This window comes from Podarcis muralis, chromosome 7 (assembly GCF_964188315.1).
Source record: "Podarcis muralis chromosome 7, rPodMur119.hap1.1, whole genome shotgun sequence".
NCBI classification, from domain to species: domain Eukaryota; kingdom Metazoa; phylum Chordata; class Lepidosauria; order Squamata; family Lacertidae; genus Podarcis; species Podarcis muralis.
In genome coordinates, this window is record NC_135661.1 from 17,571,428 (window position 1) to 17,588,985 (window position 17,558).

Here is a 17,558-nt window from a genome sequence, read left to right on the forward strand (position 1 = left end):
TGTATTTTAATTAATTTTTAGAATGCATTTATAATGTTGTACTGTTTTAGTGTTGTTAGCCGCCCTGAGCCCGGCTTCGGCTGGGGAGGGCGGGATATAAATAAAATTTATTATTATTATTAAGTTCTCCGAGAAGCAATAATGTCATTTTAAAAGTTCTGGTGAAACAGTAGGAGGCATTTCTGTGGCTTACTTTCCAAGTCCCGTCCAGTCACTTTACTCCCCTTTTCCTTCCAAATCCACACAGTTCTTTGTCATTCATCCCCTTAAAAATAATAATAAATCAATCTTGCTGTTTCGTTCTTGAGTCAGCGTACCATTCCATTCCGTTCCCTACTCTGTCTTCCCAATTACTATCTTTTGATTTAATATTGCTGTTTGAATTTTTGAACCTGGGTATCTAAGTGTTACTCAGTTACTCCTTCTTAGAGTCAGTAAATCCCCCCTTAGCAATAGCTCTGGTCTGAAGCGCTTGCTTTTCGTTCAGTGAAGTCTGTTTTATTTAGACTGTCTCAAGTAATTTTATTCAGCCGTAGTCTGCTTTATATTATTAAATTCATAGTGTCCCTCTGTGTGTGGCGCTCTCTCTCTCTCTCTCTCTCTCTCTCTCTCTCTCTCACACACACACACACACACACACACACACACACCCACCCTGGGTCTGTTCCAAATGATTTTTATTTAGTATTTTCTAGTGGGGAGTGCCTGGGAATTTGTAGACACAAAAAAGTGTCTTTTTTTAAAAAAATGGAGAGTGTAATTTCTGTGTTTTGGACCCATCACACCAACAGTGACGTAGACTCCCTCACTGGAACATTTGTGCTAAGTTTGGTGACACTTTCTTGAGAGGCAGCCAAACATGTGCCAAAAAATGGGCAGAGTCATGCCAAAGTGGTTTTTCAGCCTGCCATCTTGATTCAAAATGGCGGCCACAGGCCCAACATCAATGAAACCAGCCGCTACTGCAGTGGAAACCCTCGTGCTGAGTCTGGCGATGATATTTCAAGAGGCATTCCCTGCCCCTTTTTATTGTTTTTAAAGGAGGCAAGTACTATCCAGATCTTTGACGCAACTACAGATTCTGAAGTCATCCTTAGGCCAAGTGAGGTGACTGTTCTGGGCAGAGCACTGAAACAGCAGAAGGGATTGGCTGTGTGCAGCAGATCATCTGACGACAGTCGTCTCTCAGTAGGGCGAACCACTCAAGCTTTTTCAGTTGCAACGATCCCTGCTGCTCCAAGCGCCAACAGAGGTGGAATTGCTGGCCAAGAAATGTTAGTAATTAAAGCTGTCATTGTGATTCCAGAGTAAGGGCTGAAACACCTGCCGGGAAAGGGTGGGGAGGAGATTGAGCAAACAAAGCAAATAGATGGTGCCCCCATTGCACAATGCTACAGAGCGGCCATTAAGGCTGGCAACATCACCCACCAAGCTCTGGGGCAGCACAAAGAGTATACCAGGCATGGTATAAATGCAGGGAGGCCAAACTGGCCTCTGAAAGCAAACACACTTTGCTAGATTGGTGGGCTCATTTGGGTAAACAACCGGGAAAGCCTCACGCTCCGCAATGGTGGCGCTTTGCATAAATGAAAAAGCTCCTGCGCCTTCTGTGTTCGGAGGCCTTCATCCGACTTTGCCCACATGGAGATTCCCATTTCAAAATGTAATGTTATATTTTGTTCCCCCTCTAATGAGGTTGCCAAGTGATTTTTGCACCCCCAGCGGCTCTTTTGATATGGTTTCTTCCTCCTCCCAAAACCGCCAGCCTTCCCTTCCTCACTGCATCTGCCACAGGGATGGAGACATTGTTATTCAAATACTTTTAAGTGCTTCGGAAAGGCAATAGGAAATGACCATAATGACAATAATAGCAATATTTGCTCTTTAATGTCCAAGTTATTTGGAGATATTTCTCTGCAAACAACCATTTCTGGGGCCCCTCCTGGGGCTTCCCGTAAGTGCATTGAAGTCTGCAGTGAACCCCAAATTCACAGCTGCTTGCAGGAAGGCATACCTGGTACCATAAAGGGAAGAAGGAGCGATGCAGGCAATCTTGAGCAGGGCACCACCTCCTTGGCAAACCTCCATGCACCAAAAACCTCCATTAAACTTTCTTCGTGTGCAGCCGTTAGGTCTAGCTGCCATTTAAAATCTCTCTCTCTCTCTCTCTCTCTCTCTCTCTCTCTCTCTCTCTCTCTCACACACACACACACACACACACACACATATATATGCATTTAGTACAAAAAAGATCACTGCTTCTAATTTGTAATTTCTCCACTGAAGAGATGCTAATGTGCCTGTCAATTTCATCCAATTCTGTCAATAAAAAAGAAAGAAAGTTAAAGCCATATTTAAAATACCCCCCATAGGGGAAGTGCGTACAAATTTTGTACGGAATCAGGGTTAGGATTTGGACACAAAGTCAAATCAGAGAGCCTCTGAAGTGCTTTGTACCCAATCTTTATCTTTTCTAAGGTGCTCAATTGAGGTCCAAACTCTTTCTGGCCACGCTCATGTTATTTTAAATGCTGATTCACATTTTGCCACCTACCTGTACTGCACAAAGGTAAGAGCCACATGTTTTGCCTTGCCCATTTTTGCTCCTGGCAAGTGTTGTCCACGAGAGGATGCAATCAGGGGTGGAGCAAGGTGGGGGCGGACCACCCCAGGTGTCATCACCAAGGGGGTGACATTCGGTGCACCGCCTGCCCATGAATCCCACCTACCCCGAGCCGTCAGGGTGAGGGGGGTAGTTGTGACACTTTTTGCTGCTTTGTCTTGACAGCCCTGCACTCCCAGGCTGCTGGAGGAGGCAGGCAGGGAGAGGACGGGAAGGAGGCAGGTGAGCGAATACGTGGAGGGTGGAGGGAAGGAGAGAAGCAGAAGATCTCTCAATTCAGGACCCAAACCCTGCAAACCCCCCCCCCCCCCAAAAAAGCAAGCTCAACAATGCTTTTGGGTGCAGGGTTGGCCAAGAAGGCTCCCGAAAAAAAAGCTCAACAACTTTGGTCAATCCTTCTCTGTTGGGAGTCCAACTAGATTTCAATGTGTGTTGGGGGGGGGCAAGAAATTTTCTGCACTGGGTACCATCTGACCTTGCCGTGCCACTGGCTGCAATCTTCAGACTGAAAAAGGTTGCCCAACTTTGCTATATGGGCTGGGCCTAGAGCATGGGTAGGCATACTAAGGCCCGGGGGCCGGATCCGGCCCAATCGACTTTTAAATCTGGCCTGTGGATGGTCCGGGAATCAGCATGTTTTTGCATGAGTGGAATGTGTGCTTTTATTTAAAATGCATCTCTGGGTTATTTGTGGGGCATAGGAATTCGTTCATTTCCCCCCCAAAATATAGTCCGCCCCCCAAGGTCTGAGGGACAGTGGACTGGCCCCCTGCTGAAAAAAATTGTTGACCCCTTGCCTAGAGTCTCTGCAAAACATCATAAAAGTATCAATCATACCTGAATCTTCATCAAGGATGAGTTTCAGCAGAATAAGGCAACCGCAAATTGCCACTATCAAGAATGAACTTCAGACTATTAGAGTCAAGCAGAATAATGCCATGTTATAGTTTACAGTAATACTTGCATTTAAATAGATTTCCCTGCATCCCATATGCGGTGCAGCAAACTCCATAATTAAAATATTTTGAGATAGATTAGCGGCATTCTCCCATCTCACCCCTGCAAGAGCCTTAACTGCTATGCTATGGAAGTGTTCTCTTGATCACATAAAGGGAATGTTAAAAGAAAAGTCAGCTGTTGTGTTGCTTGTGATTATCAGATAACTTAATTTGCTGTCCCGCAGGTGTTGGGTTACCCTATCTTGTAATCAGAGGACACGGCATCTAGCTTACACAAAAAGCTAGAATGAAATAATTTGACAAGGAAAGCATAGAAATGGCAGAATGGAAAACCCATTATTTAACCACATCAAAGGGAAGAGTAGAAGCATCTATTGGGGTGACAATCTTCAGCTGGGTTGCCTACCTCAAACTGCAATGAAAAGATGTGTGGGGGGAGGATTCATATCACCCCAAAGGGTAAAAATTCAGAAATTGGATTGCAGTGCAAACCCCTCAGATGCAACCCCACTAAATTCAATGGGATTTTACCCCAGTTTAGTGTGTATACTGCACAGTGTGGCTACAGCCAATGGGGGAGGTGAGGCAGCATTCCCCCCCCCCTTCCCCACAGTTAGCCCCATCAAAATAATGCTATGCAATCATCACATAGCTTCACTCTAGGGATATTTTCTCAAGAAACAATAATCAATATTACAAATGAATATTACAGATTCTCGGTTAGGCAGAGAACAGAAGTACAGAGTCTTTATACTGGAAAAAACAACCTGGAGATTTATTTTGGATGGTGCACTAGGCAAAAGAGCCAGCCTTTATTTAGAATGAACCAAAATGCCACAAAATAGGGGCAAGATCAGAGCAAGAATTTAGCAGGCCATTTTTTTTAAATATAAATAGAATCATAGAATCATAGAGTTGGAAGAGACCACAAGGGCCATCGAGTCCAACCCCCTGCCAAGCAGGAAACACCATCAGAGCACTCCTGACATATGGTTGTCAAGCCTCTGCTTAAAGACCTCCAAAGACGGAGACTCCACCACACTCCTTGGCAGCAAATTCAACTGTCGGACAGCTCTTACTGTCAGGAAGTTCTTCCTAATGTTTAGGTGGAATCTTCTTTCTTGTAGTTTGGATCCATTGCTCCGTGTCCGTTTCTCTGGAGCAGCAGAAAACAACCTTTCTCCCTCCTCTATGTGACATCCTTTTATATATTTGAACATGGCTATCATATCACCCCTTAACCTCCTCTTCTCCAGGCTAAACATGCCCAGCTCCCTCAGCCGTTCCTCATAAGGCATCGTTTCCAGGCCTTTGACCATTTTGGTTGCCCTCCTCTGGACACGTTCCAGTTTGTCAGTGTCCTTCTTGAACTGTGGTGCCCAGAACTGGACACAGTAATTGCAAATAAAATAGAAATCCAGTGCAGAAAAGAGCCTGCTGGATCAGGCCAATGGTCCAGCTCCTGTTCTCACAGCAGCTGACCAGATGCCTATGAGAAACCCACAAGCAGGACAAAAGAAGAAAAAGCCCTTCCCTCTCCTCCATTTTCCATCAACTGGCTTTCAGAAGCATTATTGCCTCTGACCATAGAGGCAAAGCAGAGCCATCATGGCTTGTAGCCATTGATAGCCATATCCTCCATAAATTTGTCTAATCCCCCCTGTCATATGTTTTTTAATTTTATTGTAAGATAACGTTGATAAAATTCCAACAGAACCAGCATAGTGTTACATGCTTACACCTGTCACTTACAAGAAGAAAAATCGAACGAGGACACTGTCGAATAACCAGATCATTGAATGCATTGCCAAGGCTTCAACTACCCATGACATTGCCTGGCCGTAAGTAAGTGTGAGTGGCTGGAGGCCTAACATTAACGTCACTTCTGTTTACATAGCTGATATATGGGGAACTGTACCTTGTCAAAATGACCATGTTTGGTTTGGCCTCGAACAACTCTTCTGTGTTGCATTAAAGGCTTGGAAAGAGCTAGAGCCCAAATATCCCCTTGCTATCCTGTGAGAGTCCCCACTTTTGGGGTCTTTCCCATAGGTGTGTGCAGGGGGTGTGCCAGATGTGCCCAGGCAAGCCTAATGTTTTTTTTTTAAAAAAAAAACCTAGGGATCAAGGGAAGCAGACATAGAGAGGCAAAGGCAGAATAAAAAAGGCTGGAATGGACCTTGAATAGATCTGCAGCTTCTGTCTGCATGTCTCTGGGAGTAGCAGTAGGGTGATTTTGTATGCTATTTCCCTCGATACGTGCATTTTTGTAGCTGGAGTAGCTCTCTGCAAAATTTGAAGAAGGGTGAATTTCTAAGAAATAAAAGTGTTTTGGTTGGAGTATTGGTGTAGCCAGTGTTAATGGAGTACTTTCTCGTCAAAATGCAAACAAAACACAATTTCTCCGCCGCCCCCCCAATCCCAACTGAGTCTTCAAACCCCACAAGCTCATAGCTGTCAATGTTTCCCTTTTTTAAAAGGGAAATTCCCTTATTCCAAATAGGATTCCTCGCAAAAAAAGGGGAAAAGTTGACAGCTATGCAGAAGCTGGGTTGTATCAAGAAGATGTCTGACCTCGGCTCCAGAACAGACAAGTAAACAGGATATCAAGGCAACTCAGAGCTCATCAAAAAAGTAACCTGGAGAATACGGGGCATAAACATCAACGAAACATAACAAGCTGCATGGTGGGGCAAGGACAATGGGAAACATTATAATCCTGCCCGAAACAGTATTTGACAGAGAACCTGGTTTTAAATCAGGTGCTTTTTCTCAGAGTATTGTTCCTGACTGTTTGCATCATGTTACCGAATTCTGCATCCCCCTTCTAATAAAAAACGAAAGCTGCTATTAAAAATGAATCAATGGGCCAGTCCTGGTTTTGATCACTCGTGCGCTGGTCTTTGCAGCATCTGTTCCAATTAAAACTTGTTTTTGAGTTTCAAGATATTAGCCCGATCACTAGTGTTCTGTTTGGGATGTGAATAGGGCATTGTTCTGACAGGGTGTAGTTAAACAGACTCCACGGTGTCTATTAAAATGTTTTGCACCCCAATTAGACTGAAGAAGGAGGCGCGGAGACAGGATTAAGCCATATACCTTGGTCCCATATGTATTTTTTTTTTAATAGATTCATAGTCAATGAAAAACTGTTAACCGGGACCATGTGTTTGGGAAACGCAGCCTGCACGCTCTCTTGGCCTTTGACGAGAGGCACGCTGGGGCATCCATCAGGATTTAACGGGTACCAAACTTAATTACAGTAAGAACTGGACAGGAAGCCTTGCACAGCTATGACAAAACAAGCCGCTGACATATGGATGGAATCAGCATCAGAAACCCGGTGATGGCAAAGCTGAAAAATAGTATACAGATGCACCCCTTTCTTGCATTTTCTGTTGCAGTGGCAGCATACTGAGAGATTTCCCCCCCTTCCATCTAATATCTGCACCACTTCATCCACAGACGCTTTCAAAATACAATTGCTCAACAGCAACCTCCCTCACTGCAATAGTAGCACGGTGGTTGAGAAACCGGTTGTGCAATCCAGATATGGTGGGTTCTAATCCTGATGTGTATTACGACTATTTTGAGAGGGGATTTATTGTCATGGCTACAAAACTGAGCTTAAAACCAGAAGGAACCAGGTTTAACGCTTCCCCGTGACCTGAACTCCTTGAGCGTGATTTCGCTTATGAAGGTGGGGGTGCAAATGCCAAAATAAATAGGTAAATTAATTAAATGCATGCGCACATACGGCACGAACTGGCAGAGGGTTTGTGACTTCTCTGATAAAATGGGATGGAATTGAATAACACATGGCGACAGATTACCGTCAGGAGAACTCAACCGCAGACCCAATAGCGCGCCATGACCACCAAATACATGGAGATCATCACCCAGTGGATGCTGTTCCATTAGGGCCGGTAGAGCAGTGCTCCACCAGCGTCCATCTGCTCTCAACCAACCCCAACCCCATCTTCCTGCCTGCCTTCTTCCTTATAACCAGACCTAGAGGGTGAGCCTGGCTGTCAGCTCTGTCCTCCATAGCCTCTGTGCTGTACTTGTAGAACTCAGCATGGAGGAGGGTGGGGACAAAGCTAGAATTAGTTGGTCAGAATTACAAAACGCCTCCCTGTCATTGAAGGGACAACCAAGCTTCTGAGCTATTTGGAAACTTCGTGGAACACCTTCCATTCCACCAGATTTCAGGAGAGGGATGTAAGAAAATACCAGTTTGATCAAACCAAAGGTCTATCTTTAGTTGAACACCCAGTTCTCATGGGAGCCAACCAGATGCCTGTGTGAAGCAAGGAAGCAGGACACAGGTGAACACTTCGGTAGTAGCCATGGGTAACCTTGCCCTCCATGAATTTGTCTAATCTCTTTTAAAGCCATCTAAGCTAGTGGCCATCGCTGCCTCCTGTAGTTCCATAGTTTAACCATGTCTTAGACTGGTGACTGGAACAGCAGCAAGGATACTGATAGCTAAGCACTGGAAAACTCAAGACTTGCCCACGCTGGAAGAATGGCAGATGCAACTGATAGACTATATGGAGTTAGCAGAAATGACGGGCAGAATCCGCGACCTGGGAGAAGAAGCACTGGAAGAGGACTGGAAGAAATTTAAGGACTACTTACAAAAATATTGTAAATTGTATGAGTGTTAAGTTGATGCAAGAGTGAAAGCAAATGTGGCATCAGTAAGTTAGCCGATAAGAACCTGAGAATAGGTGAAATTGGAGTAAAAAGTTAATTTTATATTGGTTGAAATTATGCCTAATTAAGTACTTAAGTGTTTGGAAAATAAATTTAAAATTAGAGGTATAATATGGGGAAAAATACAAATAAGAAACTAAAATAAGGTGATAATTTGCTGTAAAGAATTTTACAAACCTGGAAAGCAAGAATGGAAGATGTGAGGAAGTCCAAAGTAAGGGAAGCATGAATACCAAGAACCTTGATATGATGTTATAATTTTGTTTGTTTTCTTTTTCTTTCTTTTTCCTTTATGTATGTATTGTTATTGTTATTTCTTTTGTGTTTGTATACTGTACTGTTGGGTATGGGATTATATATGTTGGGTGATAAATGTAAAAAATCTTGAATAAATATTTTTTTTTAAAAAAAAATAGACTGGTGACTGGAAGTGGCCACCAAGACCATATAACACCGGTCCTGAAAGACCTACATTGGCTCCCAGTATGTTTCTGAGCACAATTCAAAGTGTTGGTGTTGACCTTTAAAGCCCTAAATGGCCTTGGCCCAGTATACCAGAAGGAGCGTCTCCGCCCCTCTCATTCAGCCCGGACACTGAGGTCCAGCTCTGAGGGCCTTCTGGCAGTTCCCTCACTGTGAGAAGTGATGTTACAGAGAACCAGGCAGAGGGCCTTCTCAGTAGTGGCACCCGCCCTGTGGAAGGCCTCCCATCAGATGTCAAGGAAATAAACAACTATCTGAAGGCAACCTTGTTTAGGGAAGTTTCTAATGTTTGATGTTTTATTGTGTTTTTAATATTCTGTTGGGAGCTGACCAGAGTGTGGCTGGGGAAACCCAGCCATATGGATGGGTATAAAAAATTATTATTATTATTATTATTATTTATTTCATTGTCCTGAGTCTTCCAACATTCAGCTTCACTGGACATCTGTGAGTTCTAGTATTATGAGAGGGAGAAAATGTTTTCTCTATCTATTGTCTCCAAGCTGCACATAATTTTACCAATGTCTATCATGTCACCTCCAGGAGCTTGAGGCAGGAGATGCTAGAAACTGAAACTGGGCTCTTCAACATGCAAAGCCCATCTCCAGATTTTCTGCCTCTGAATGGGCATCCTGGGGCTTTACCTGCAGTTTCTGTGTATGTAACTAAAGGATTGCACTTCTGAGTACACCAATTCTGCCCAGAAAGTGGTTGAATATTTTCCTAATGACCGTTTTGAAAACGCAAACATTAGTACAGTCTTTGCATGTTGATTAATATGGGTTCTCCCCCCTCCCTTGAGTCTGATTTCCACTGCCAAAAACCAGGCAAAAGTGGAGGCATAACATAAAAATATGCTTTACAAAAACAGGCAGCATGACTTTATTTTTTTGGAACTCTCCCTGAAACGCAGTCCAAAAAGTTAAATAAACAAATAAATAAAAAACGAGATTGGTCTTGTCCCAGTCAAATGCTGGTACTCAAGTGGGCTTGGGTGGAAAGGTAGCTTCAAAAATAAATGCAGCCTTTGGGCTTGCAAAGTAAATATGGCCCAAGTGCAATGGCTATTAGATCACCTCGTGTAAATAGGGATGTTTGAAGCGTTCCAGCTCAGCATAGGAAGGCAGCAAAGAATGCCACTTTATTTCACCTTCTCATACTCAAGGGCTTTCTTGGTTCGGAGCTAAAGCAGATGGAAGGTGGAAAACCCCCAATTAAGCAAATGTATTGGGCATAGAGTCCAGCAGAAAGTGAGGACTTGGGCATAAGGATGTAGGGAAAGCCCTGCAGGATCAGGCCAGTGGCCCATCTAGCCCAGATCCTGTCCTCACAGTGATCAGCCTTTGGAAGCCTAACATGCTTGAGTGCAACAGCTACTTTGTCTCCACTTGTGAATCTTCTAAAACATGGTTTTCTAAACTTGGGTCTCCACCATTTTTGGACTACAGCTCCCATCACTCTTAGCCATAGGCGCCGACTCCATGGGGCTTGAGGGGGCCCGAGCCCCCTCAAAAATTCGTTTGGGGGGGCTCCGCCCCCCCAATAATCTCCGGCGCCCCTCCAGCAGAGCGCCATCGCCGCCCCTCCCCCAGCCCAAAATGCACAGGGAGGGGCGGGCTGCATGCCTCCTGCCCTCCCTCCCGAGCAAAAGCTCCACCCAATTTCCTTTGGAGCTGATTAATAGGCGCAGCACGCTCTCCCCTATTCGCTCACGAGGAGGCGGCGCCACTTTATTTGCATATTCATGAGCTTATTTATTATTCATGAGCTTTCCCGGGCCCCCCCCAATATTTTTTATAAGTCCGCGTCCCTGCTCTTAGCTAGCAAAACCAGTGCTTGATAGGATTTGTAGTCCAAAAACAGCTGGAGACCCAAGTTTGGGAAACCCTACTCTAAAGCATATCCCGAAATGTACTGCCTCCAGTGGCCATCTAGCCCAGCATCCTGTTCTCACAGTGGCCAACCTGTGGGAAGCCCAACAACAACAGCACCCTCCACACTTGTGATTCCCAGCACCTGACATTCTGAGGCACACGGCCTCCAACAGGAGAGCTAAAACAGCCACTAAGGCATTGAAGAGTGCAGTGAAATGCCATCCATTTCTGTGAAGGTGTGGGAGACCTGTGGCTAATCAGAATGGAACAGAATGTGGTCAAAAGAGCAGTGAGAGTAGGAGAGACCCTGTTGAATGAACAAGAATTAAAGAGAGATGATTCACCCAGTGGAGTGTTGGTAAGACTACAAGAAGGAGGACAAACAGGTGGGGGGTTGGCTGAGGGCAGATTGAGGTTGGGGGAGAGCAGAGCTTTGTTTGTCTTAATGGGCTAGTATTTTGTGTGTGTGTGTGTGTGTGTGTTGAGATATTATATATATCACATATCTATCCCCCCTATATTTCACCAGAATTAGACAATATTATTAAGCATTCCATCAGTATCACTCCTGGCACACAGAAAGGAGAGGGTCTTATCCCAAGGTCCTTGCTTAAAAAATAAAATAAAAGCAGCACATGGAAGATGAATTGCAAATCAATATATTGCCAAGCCGGTTTTTAAAATCCTCAGCTCTTTTGCTGAGCTGAAGCTGTAGAAACAGTGCCTCCTATTGGCAGAGCACATGAACAGCAGAGAGCAGTCACATCCGGTGAATTGCATGCTTTGAAATGCAGCAAAATGCTTTTGGGAAATTGAGAGTTGTCCGTCCCATTCACCTTCCAGCACATCTGATGTGAGAGAGGGAAGCTAGCAGTGCAATCTTCTGCACATTTACTTAGGAGTAAGTTACTGTGTTCAATGGATATTACTCTCTAGTAAGCATATACAGAATTGCAGCCCCTGTGGCTTAACACCAGGAACCTCTTTCAGATGCCAGGGGCATGTGAAGCAGATGCCTCTGGGCATGTGTAGAGTACCTTCCTTCATACACTCAAAGCCATATTTGCACTAATAAATCTTAAAGGTAAAGGACCCCTGACAGTTAAATCCAGTCACAGACGACTCTGGGGTTGCAGCGCTCATCTCACTTTACAGGACAAGGGAGCTGGCGTTTTGTCCAGAGACAGTTTTTCCGGGTCATGTGGCCAGCATGACTAAGCTGCTTCTGGCGAAACCAGAGCAGCACACAGAAACGCCGTTTACCTTCCTGCCACAGCGGTCCCTATTTATCTACTTGCACTTTGACGTGCTTTCGAACTGCTAGGTTGGCAGGAGCAGGGACCAAGCAACGGGAGCTCATCCCGTCGCAGGGATTTGAACCGCTGACCTTCTGATAGGCAAGCCCAAGAGGCTCAGTGGTTTAGACCACAGTGCCATCCACATCCCTAATAAAACTTACTAGGAGACAAAAACAAGGCTATTGGATATCAAGCTGTATCCAATATATTATATTCAGATTAGGCCCACTGAAATGAATGGGCCTAAGTTAATCATCTCCATTAACTCCAGTGGGGTACTTAGAGTAGGATCAGCATAGGATACAACCATCAGAGCTTAATGGTTTGACAGAAGGGAGATGCTCTTTAAATAGCAATTTCTATTCCAGTGGTGAGGAACCTCTGGCCTCCTGACTGAGTTAGGTCCAACAGAGGTCCCAGTTAGGCCTGCAGAGGTCCCAGTTAGGCCTCCAAATATACCTGCTTTTCACCTGAAGTCATATATGATGTGGGACAGGTAAAGATATGACTGAGATCAGCAGGACTAAGGCACCTTAGAGCAGCCACTGGGACATGCACTCAGCACCATCAGCTGATTGGCACTGGGTGCAAACCCTGATCAAGGTGCACTGTCAGTACTGGTTTGGCATTGGCATTGTGTGCTGGTCCCGGGGGGAAAGGTTACTGTTACCGTAGTCAAAGTTCAGTCCTGAGTCACTAGCCTGGAGATAGTCCACAAAGTGCGAGGTGAGGTCCGAAACAGGGAGCAGGGCGGGGGCAGGAACACTCGAAGATCAGAAGCAGGAAGCCGGGCGGGGAACAGGAACACTGGAAGATCAGGTCTGGATGCTGGCCGAAACAGCTCTTCAATGACGACGTTGCTCCCGCAACCTGGGACCGGGCTGACTGGCCTTTATCTTCTCTAAGGCCAGGGGCGGTCCCGGCCCCCAGGAACCCCGCCTCTCCTGGCCTTAAGGCGAGCACTCCTCCTGGGAGAAACCAGTTCCCTTCGCCTCTCTGCCCTAAGCCTCTGCAGTTCAGGAGAGGCTGAAGGGTTACTGGGCCCCGGGGGAGACTCACCTGTAGACACTGAGTCCTCAACCACCTCTGGGGCCAGAATGGATTCACCTGGTGCCTGCTCCTGAGGATCTGGCACAGGTGCAGGCTCCTCAGAATCCAGGCCTTGCCCCAGTTCAGCCGAGGACTCCTGTGCCGGCTGGGATTCCTCCTGTTCACTCTCAGAATCGGAATCCCAGGCCATCACACATTGAGGATGCTTCTTCAGCAGAACTCAGTCTCAGCTCTGGACAGCAGATGGGTGGCTGGAGCAAGCCCCTTTTAAGTCTGATTGCAGGCATGGTTTGCAATCAATCCATAACCACAAACACACGTTTCCCCTCTGCAGTCCCAATTGATAGGCACAATTCAAGTCCATACTGCACAGGGGCTTAAAAGGGGCTCACTTTCAGTGTCCATCAGCTGATTGCCCCTAAGGATGATCCCCTTTGAAGTCATCACCTGATGTCGTAATGACTGTTGACTGACAAGTCGGCAGCCTCACCCATCTGTCAAAGGTAAGCTCTGGCCCCTGGTCTATTCCTTTACAAAATGTGGCAAGCCAGCTCTGCTGCATTTGAGGGCCACCCTGCTCATTCTCCTGAGCTGGGCCCTGGACTTCTGCCCCAAAGTCTTGTCCTATTGGCAATACTGAAAATGCTGGGAAGAGCATTGTCTTCTATCAGTCATCTGCTGTGCCAATAGAAACATATTATCCAGCACTGGGGAACCTTGCCCCCTCCCCGTTCCTGAGGACCACATTCCCTTCTCGGCAACCCTCTGATGATCCAACATCAACAGTGGGACAGAGCCAGAGGCAAAAGTGGACAAAAAATGAATGCATATTTTACATTTGTATAGTAGGCTGGTTTCCATGCACACACTTTTCTTTCCTCTGTCCAGACAACCATTATCAGAAGCTGCATGCATAAATGGTATAGGAGCCAACTCCCAGGGTCCGAGGTCCTTTTGCCCCCCCCCCCCAAATAAAATATGTGAGGGAGCTAGCCCCTTCCAAAGTTGATGGCTATTGCCATTCAAATGGCGTGGGTGCACCCCATCATGTGATCGATCATGCAGGGCAGGGCTTACCTGAGCCCACCCTCCCCAATAATTTATTCAAGATGGCACCTACAATAAAGTGCACGACTCCCCCCCCAAAGAATCCTGGGAACTGTAGTTTGTAAAGAGTGATGGCAAGTGTAGCTCTGCGAGGGGTAAACTACAATTCTCAGGTTCTTTGAGGGATGCCCCGTGGTTCAAATCAGGGGTGCCCAACAGGTCAATCACGATCTACCAGTCAATTGCGGGGCATCCCCGGTTGCCCCTGGTCACCCTCCCCCCAAAACTTTGGCTCATCCTCCCCCAAACAGCTCAACAACTCTGGTCAATCCAATGGGTAGATCACTGCCAGTTTATTTATAGTGGGAGTAGATCGCTGTCTCTTGGAAGTTGGAGACCCCTTTGTTTAAGTGGATGGTGTGAAACCAGCCAGAGTACAAGGACACAAACCAACAAGGCAAAAACATTTGGGGTACGAAATGGGGCCAGTGAGGGGTGTGGCCTGGAGAGAGCTCCGACAGTCAATGCGAAAGGCTTGAGGTGTACCCTCAAAAAAAAAAACAACCTCCCTTCACCAGTGAGATAGTTCACTGCAGGCTACTGAATGTTGCATTCAGATATTTCCATTGCATTATCTCCCATTCACAAGTGTATGCCCAGGCCCAAAAGGAAGAGGTCACCTGACACCCCTCTAGCCATGTCCTTCAATGCCCCCCTTTTCTTCTTCATTGCTCTGCCCTCTCCCCCTCTGCCCTCTTTTTTAAAAATGGGTATATTTCTCTCTCTCCCCCCACAAATTTCTAATAGAATTACTCTTATCTGCAAGTGATTTAAACCCAGAGCTTTACAGAAGATTTAAAGAGTGAGAACACCATTGGAATGTTTTAAACCAACAGAACAAGTTGCATTTTAAGAAAATAATTAACTCCCAGGGGAGGCGTGGTTCGAGGAGTAATGACAGATTCAAAGCGAGCTTTTCCCCTATATGGTGTTTTCAAATAATAAAATATCTTCGATTCCCCACTGGTGTCAGATGAGAACCTGCTAGCTTGCTAGTTGCAAGTGGATTGTCGTGGCTGTGATATTTCTCCCCCTCCCCTCCCCTGCTTTTTAGTGGGCCCATTAGGATCTTAAAGGCACAGTACACGGTAGGTAATCATCGATGCAAAGCTTTCGCGCAAAACACTGTAAATGAATTCATTTTATAGGCTTACGAACTGCTTTAAAAAATGGCCGGGATCCAAAGAGCTGCTCAGGCTCAGACAAGGAGCTTGCACAAGTGGCATGTTTATATTTTAGTATCTGAAAAGGCAGCTCTCCACCACCCTTTATATCATATCACTTTTTTTAAAAAAAGACATCTATTTTCAAAAATGATTATACAAAATTCATAAAGAGCATTGTTTATTAAATATGGAAGTACATAAGATAAAATCCCACTAGCTCCAGCTAACACAGCATTCTATTCTCACGGTGGCCAATGAAATGCCCATAGGAAGCCTTAAGACTTAAGGGCAGTGACACTTTTCCCTCCTACAGTTTCCAACACCTATTATTCAGAAGCACCTTGCCTCTGCCAGTGGAGGTGGAACACAGACACTGTGGCTGATAGCCACTGCTAGCCTTATCCTCCACGAATCGTCTAATCCTCTTTGAAAGTCATCCAGATGGAAGGTTGCAAGAGTCAACACTGTTTCCTCAGACCAAGACAGAGCAAAAGCTCTAGTCCCATGGAAGACAGGTAACCAGAGGTTTGAACTGGTCAATCCAGTTGCAGGCAGTTCCAAAGGTGGAACTGGTACAACAGGGGCTTACTACGTGTATAACAACTGTTTGTTTATGTCTCTTGATGCTGCACTTGCTTTCGCAGCTAAGGTTACCTAAAAATGGGGGAGTGATGTTAGGATTTTTATCTCACCAGCTGTTCAGCGAGCAGCACAATGGTTGTTTATGTCATGTGAGTGCCTGAGAGCGTGAGACAGGAAGTCTCAGCACAGTCTCAGTACTGTGAAAAGTTACTTTCACTTCTGTGTGAAGTGTGTTCTTCTGTACTGCTGCTCAGAGAGAGCAGACACGCTGATGGAGTCTCTCTATATAGACTGTTGAATAAAGTAGTTTAGAGCTACTGATTGTCTCTTTCTTCTGCAATGGGATGCCAGAAGACGAGTGAGCTCGTCTCAGGAGGGAGGGGTCGCTTATTACCGGTCTCTCTGGACTGAGGAAGATTTACAGCCAGAGGGTGACCTCGGTGTCTTGGGAAGGTGGCTGCCTTCCCGGGTGTTTTTCCAACATGGCCGTCACTAGCTCCTGTGGGAGCGAGGCACCCAGTTTAACAATGCACCCTTGGTAGTGGTTATAGTGTCGGACAAGGACATGAGGATACCAGGGTTCAAATCCGTGAAACTTACTGGATGGCCTTGTGGCAGTCACTGAAACTCTCACCCTTAACCAACCTCACAGGGATGTTGTGAGGATAAAAAGGGGAGAATTACCGTACTTTTCCATGTATAAGACTATTTTTTTTATTCAAAAAGCATGTTCAAAATTAGGGGCCGTCTTATACATGGGTAGTGCATTTTGGGGCCGTGGGATTGGTTGCTGCCTTGAGTTGGAGGTTGTTATTGGTGGCTGCTGCAAGAGCTGTTGTTGATTGGCTGTCGCTTTGGCAACTGGGCGGGCGATTTCCTGCTTTTTTCGGCAAATGGGACAGAGGATAGGTTGCTTTGTTGACGCGTGTGAGCGGGTTTGTCGGTCTGGCGGGTGAGCAATTTTTGGCATTTCCCCCTAAAGAAAGCTCAACAACTCTGTACAATCCTCTCCCCGAAAAGCTCCCCACCCCCCATTTTCTTAATTTTGAGTCCCCCCCAAAAAGGGGCATGTTATACACGGAAATGTACGGTATGTACAGCACCTTGAATTCTTTGTAATCAACCATTCAACAAGTAAATAATCAAATTTCATTGGATGTCCATTTCCCATACAATAATGCATTTTTTGGGGTACATTATTTTCACACATATGATAATTTTTATGCACACTTCCGAACCCTAAGATATGGATTTTTGTAAGCATTGTTTGGTGGGAGAATTGCACTGCAAAATTCAGGTAAGTCCAAATCTCGAAAGACAGCAATGTTTTGGTTCTCACACTGTTTCAGAAACTGTGAATTTGATAAATTTGGCTTCAAGTGCAAAACGAGTAGAATTCACCCCCACTGCTGGATTTACTTTGCAGAGGAAAATCCTCTGTCTGAAGGGCTGTCCTCCCTATGTCTTGTTTAAAGGTAAAGATCCATAGGAAGGGAGAGCAGGAAGGGCCTTAAGTTGCCCATCAACAATTAGCAGCAACTGGACAGGAAACTGATCCACTTGGTCACAGTCTTTCTTAGCGTGGAGAGAGGTACTTCTGTTTAAATCACAGTCATTGTTAAATTTGCATCTATACATATAAAATATGGACATGCAAAATTTATACAAACCCTATTATGTTGTTGTTGTTGTTGTTG